The 6,000-nt window shown below is 52.5% G+C and overlaps 1 protein-coding gene across 4 annotated transcripts in view; it reads left to right on the top strand.

Annotated features, from left to right (window-relative positions):
- Positions 1-2,739: 2,739 nt before the first annotated feature.
- Positions 2,740-6,000, top strand: part of LOC122217936 (core histone macro-H2A.1) — a 79,751-nt gene continuing 76,490 nt past the window's right edge. For 2 of the 4 annotated variants that reach the window (XM_042935681.1, XM_042935657.1), the window contains exon 1: positions 2,741-2,875. The gene's annotated coding sequence lies outside the window, so the exon portion shown is untranslated. Of the gene's footprint in view, positions 2,876-6,000 lie in introns of all 4 variants that reach the window. The other 2 variants (XM_042935674.1, XM_042935664.1) reach the window with 2 other exon arrangements.

Below are 6,000 nucleotides of genomic sequence, written 5' to 3'. Positions count from 1 at the left end.
ATATTATACATTTTAAAGTGAATATATTAATAAATATTGAAAATTTTTGTTTTAATTTATAATAGAGAAAATCTTGATAGATATAACCTGCATAACCAAAAGTGCTTTGGAGTCTTCGTTAATTTTTAAGAGGACAAAGGTTTTTGAATCCAAATAGTTTGAGAACTGCTGTGTTAGAATAATGGCCTGGTAAAATGTTCATAAAGGTCCATTAAGCTTAAAAGGCAGGTGACAGGGGCGCCTGGGTGGCTCAGTCAGTTGGGCGTCTGACTTCAGCTCAGGTCATGATCTCATGGTTTGTGGGTTCAAGCCCCGCGTCAGGCTCTGGGCTGACAGCTCAGAGCCTGGAACCTGTTTCAGATTCTGTGTCTCCCTCTCTCTGTGCCCCTCCCCCGCTCACACTCTCTCTCAAAAATAAATAAATGTTGAAACATATTTTTAAAAAAGCAGGTGACAAGTACTAAATGCAGTAGAAACCCAAATATATTTAATATTAAGTAGATATGGATACAAAAGCTGAAAGAGGAATAGTGGTTCTCTCCTAGTGGTGTACTAAGAGTGATCTTTATATTTTGTGCAATTTTATTTTTCAAGTTCCACACGGTGAACATGCATTTTATTTTGCAAGTGGAGGGGAAACAGCTTGTGAACCTCCCTGAGCCAGAGTAGGTGAGGGGACAGGTCACCAAAGGCATACAAAATAAGGAGGAGAGACAAAGGAGAGAAAAGGCAGAGCCTTCTAAAGAGAAATGGACACAGGGCCTCTGCCTGAACAGCTCTGGGGGACGATACTCCTAGTGAATTCTATGAGAACAGTGTGCTGGAGAGGGGTGTTGGGGGTGGGGTGGCACTAAGATCACCTCTGGAAGGGTACAGACTCTAACCCACGGATGGTGGTGTGGGACTGGGTGGGAACAAAAAGACCCACTCTGCATTGGGGGACATGGAAGACTGACTGTGCACATAGAGAAAACCGAACCTCCAGAAGGGCTCCCTTCAGGCCTGAATCATGAAAACTCAGGTCCTGGACAAACCTGGGTTTGAAACTCGGTGTGATCTCAGGCAGATTTCTTGGCTTCCTGGAACTATAGCATCCTCAGCTGTAAAATGGAAGTAGAAACGTACAGAACTAGCCTGCTTGTCATGAGGGTGAAATTATAGGGTATATGTGACCTTCACTGAGTCAGAGCCAATACTGGGGTGGCAGTGAATGAGTTACTTCTTGGCCTCCTAAGGTTGCAGATTGGGATCTATCGGACGGTCATCCTCTGTGTCTGGCCTTGGCCATCACTGAGGACCTGTCGAAGAAGAAGCTTCACATCTGTCTGCTGCCAGGGCACCAACAGGCTTTATGAGTCTCCCCCCACAGGTTTGGTCTTCCCTTCAGCCCAGAGGTTCTCTCCTGTTAAGGAGACTGGTTCTCCTTTTTCCTATTGCCTATTTCCCTATGGGGTTCAAACTCCAACGCTGGGATTTTTGCCTGTTCGTTCACTGCTTCATCTCCATCACCCAAATTGGAGCATGGCACAAAGTATGACCGCAGTAGTTAACCGGATTAATGAATGCATGAATGGCCTGTATTGGACACTGCTTTGCAAACTTTTGAAGTGTGAAAGCAGCATAGTGAGGGGAGGAGGTCACCACCGCGGCTATAGGGGCAGCCTGAGAGTTGGGAGGAGCGGTTTTGGGTTAATTCCATAATCTCTTCCCATCACCTCCAGCAAGAGCACAGGAAACTTCTGCTGGGCGTGTATTGTTATTTAAATTTGGTCCACACCTGGGTGCTGAGGTGGCTTCCCCCTTCACAGTTTGGCCAGGAGAGGGAAGGACGCAGAGAGAAGGTCCCTATTTAGGCAACCTGGATGGGGCACTAACGCTCTAGAGCAAGGAAACAATTTAGGAATATACAGATGGGCTTTGCAGTGGTTCCTTCTCTTTCTGCTTGTCTGCAGTTTGAAAAAAAGTGTGTGTGATAATCACTTCTGATGTTGTAAATCCCAGTTTGAGTCCAATAGTGAACGTTGGATGAATCAAAGTAGCTAACCGCTTCCATGCACAAAGCAGGTCCAGACTTCCGGGGGTCACTATAAAGAACCCCAGGTGAGCATGATGTGCAGTGGCTGGTCGTGGGGCAGGAAAGAGTTTGATGGGGGCTCGAACGGAAACACGGCGAACGTTCTCAGGTGCGCGGGAGGTTTGCATTGGTGGTGGAGGGAAAAGTGCTTGCTGGTAACAGTAATTGTGCCTCCCCCTCCCTGGCTTAACGAGAAGACTTTTAGGGCTGAGTCAGCTACAGTCCCGTGCTCCATGCCAGGCACACAGTAGGCACTCAAGAAGTGTCGCTTGAGACCCACAGGCTGCGACGCGCGCCAGAGAAGCGCCTTTGCGAGGGACCAGACCCCTTCTGAGGACTTAGCTCAGGGCGCGCCCCGGCTCGCGGGGCCCGCCCTGCGTCGGGCGCCCAGCCTCGGGGCAGGGTGCCCGCGGGCAGGGCCTCGGGGCGGCCCACGGACAGACGGACAGACGGACAGACGTCCCGGCGGCGGAGCGCGGAGGCCGCGGCGCGCGCAGCCGCGGGGCTGGGGTCAAGGCCGGGGCGCCCGGGTGGCGCGGGAGGGGTGGCCGGACGCGCGGGGACGGCATGGGATGTGACGAGCGGCGCGCTGTGCATTGTGGGAATCCCGGGGCCGCGGCGACTGGTTCCAGTTCACTCGGCAGCGGAGCCGGGCGGAGGGGGCGAGCGCGCGGCGCGCGGGCGGGAAGCAAGGAGGCGGGCGGGCGGGCCAGCGACGAGCGCGGAGAGAAAAGGCGCGAGCGGCCGAGAGGGCACGGGCCGGACACCTAGCTGCTGCCGCCGCCGCCGCCGAGCCGCCCCGTAAGTGCCGCGCGGGCCCCCTCGCCCCGCGCCCGGTCCCCGCCGCCGGGTCCGGCCACCGCGCGCTTCCGGCCGCGGGGGCCTGGGAGCGGCCGGGCCTGGCGCGCACGGGCGGCGCTCGGCCGGGCTCGGGTCGCCGCGCTCGGCGTGGCCCACGCGGGGCCTCGCGCGCGCACGGCGCCCTCCCAGGCCCTCCCCGCCCGGCCGCGCGGGATTCTCTTTGGTTTTGTTCAAACAGCGAACCCGGAAGCCAACTTCTCTCCAAACCGCGTCCTCCTGCCCGCGCCTGGGCGCTTTTGTGGGAAGGCGACAGTGCTGGCCCCTCCCCCGGCGACCCTTCCCGGGGCCGGCGGGCGGGCTAAGCTAGAGGCCCGGGGAGGCCCCGCGGCGCTGGCCGGCCAGCGTGGGCCCGGGCGACCGGGAGCTGCGGTGCTCGGAGTTGTACTTGGTGAGGGCCCCGCGGGCCCGCGAGTTGCCGGCCCCAGCACAATAAGTCGGGCCCGAGAGCCAGGTGGCCGTGGTGCAGGCGTCTGGCTCGCTGTCTGCGGGGAGGGGAGGGTTGGCGGCTGGGGGATACTTGTGGGATTGGAGCCAGGCAGGGCCGGGGAGGGGGTTGTCCAGGGACTGGCTGGAGAGGGGACGCGGGAACCCCCGCTGCCCTCGCTCATCTTCTGATCGGCCTTTTGTTTGCTTTGTGGTTGGGAGGTTTTTGTGTTTTCTTCCTTTCTTTTTTCTTTCTTTCTTTCCTTTTTAAGGTAACTCCAGAAGGCTGTAGGCTTCCCGGTGGAGAAGGCCGGGAGGGAAGGGACTCGCTGGGGGTGGGGTGGAGTGGAGAGGTGAGTGCGCTGGATGCTGCAGGCGGTGTCACCTGACAACAGGTGTGCGGGGTGGCGCGCCCCGCCTCCACTCCTGCAGGGACCACGGATCACTCAAGGATCTGGTCGGCAGGCTGGAAGGTTCTTTTAGACAAGATATTAGGAAAAATATTGCTGAGTTTGAAAGTGAGAAATGTCCCTACAATCAGCTAAGACAAACCTGGAATTCAACAATTACAATTACCGTGAAATCCTTGTAAGATTTTAACGACCCAATAAACAGCATATAAAAATAGACAATTAAGAGGGGCACTCCTGCTAGCTTCTCTTTTTCTTCCACCTTTGTGGTTTGAGGTTTTACCGTTAAAGAGGGGGCAAGGTGCTTTGTTCCAAGGCTTCCTGCCCCACAGACTAGGGGAATTTCAAGCAGCTTTAGGTTTGAATGGGAGACTCTAGTTGTAAGTTTGGTGGAATCCGCCTATTGCAGGGGCGCCTTTAGTGCCTTCAGGGGGGGTTACCGGCTCTGAAATGGCCACTCCCTGCCTGCAACTGGAATTAATACCCATCGTACAACAACTAGCTGAAGTTGGGTAGCCGCATCTCTGTCTTGCACAAGAGGCTCTCCAGTGAAGATAAATATGCTTTTAAACCTTATATTTTTTTCCTTTTTTAAAAGTTTTTTTAAATGTTTATTTATTTTTGAGAGAGAGGGAGACACAGAATCCGAAGCAGGCTCCAGTCTCTAAGCTGCCAGCACAGAGCCTGATGTGGGGCTTGAACTCATGAACGGTGAGATCATTACCTGAGCCAAAGTAGGTTGCTCAACTGACTGAGCCACCCAGGTGTCCCATAAACCTTTTTTTTTTTTCTTAACAAAACAAACCAAAAACCCTCAGTCTTTAAATTCTTGCCCCCTATAGTTTTAGGTGGAGGGTGGGAAATCTCTTCATTCTCGTATTTCGTTTTAACCTGTCACCATTGTTAATGCTGATCCCTAAAGGCATTGGGGAGGTGGGAAGGGTTTAAGTGAAAATTATTTGAGGTAAGTAGGTCCTTTAGAATGAAGAGTAGTCTGGAACATCACATGTGACAGTCTAATACATTGTCCTAAGTCACTAACGTGGTCTATACCAAAGGGCCCAGACACAGGGAGTGGTACATCTCATTCTGCCATTTCTTCCGGTCCTGGTGACAACAGAATTCCAAGAGTCCTCATCCTTTCCCCACAGGAAGGCTTGGAGTACATGTTTTCTGGGATCTGCCTCCAATACCTTCAGAGCTAATGCTGCCCCCAGTCATTTAAAGGAGATTTATTTAAATAAACAAAAGTGCAAAGTCCAAGCTGATGAAGTCCAATAAGAGCCTATATGTGGTATTGATCAGAATTGCAGCAGCTTCTAGTTTTTGGTTTGATTGTGCCTTTGGATTTGTGTTGGGTTTTTCAGAGCCCCGTTCTTGGCACATATGCTGGGAAGGAGCAGGGACGAGAGGGATCCCGCACCTATCCTGTGAGTCCTCCCCACGTTCTACACTTTTAGAAGTACATTAGGTCCCACCCCATCTCTTACGAGGGAGCCCAGATGGGTTCCAAAGAGTTGTATAGCTTGTTTTCTGGACTGGTGTCTTAAAGTCTTCCAATAAATATTTCCTGAGAATCAACTCTGAGTCAGGCACTGGGGACAAAAGCATGATCAAGAAGTGCTCAGTCCTTGTCTTTGGGAAACTGACTCAAGGAGAAGACAGGCAAGGGGCTATTGCGAGTTTGGTGCAGAAGGCCACAGGAGCTCCCATAGTAACCCCCAGAAAGGTGACATAAGCGGAAGCAAGCCCTTACTGTACAGAAAGACCAAGTAGGAGTTGGCTCGGCAACGGAGGGCAGATGGAGACAAGTGTTTGAGGCCTGGGGAACCCCATGTGTCAAGTCTTAGAACAGTGAGGATAGAGGTCATATGGGGGAACTGCCAGAGGCTCAAGATGGCTGGATCGTGGAGGGAACTCAGGTGAAGCTAGAAGAAGCCGTTGAAGGTTCTGAGCAGGAAAGAATCATGGCCAGATGTTTTTTATTGTTATTGTGAATGCTTCATGTATTCCACAAATACTGAATGGCTTCTGGATGGCAAGCCCAGCCAGCCAGGGTCCTGCCCTATTGAAGCTCACATTTAAAGTTTTCCTTTGATAACCTTCCACTGAAATTATTATCTTAATGTTTGACACAACTTTTAAAAGAGAGAGGAGTGTGAATTAAAGTTTCCTTGTGAGGCAGGAAGACAGTGCTTTGCTATTGAAATGTCGTGCTGACTCCCCTAGCCT

Source organism: Panthera leo, chromosome A1, assembly GCF_018350215.1.
Source record: "Panthera leo isolate Ple1 chromosome A1, P.leo_Ple1_pat1.1, whole genome shotgun sequence".
NCBI lineage: Eukaryota > Metazoa > Chordata > Mammalia > Carnivora > Felidae > Panthera > Panthera leo.
This window is presented reverse-complemented; position numbering and strand designations above follow the sequence as displayed.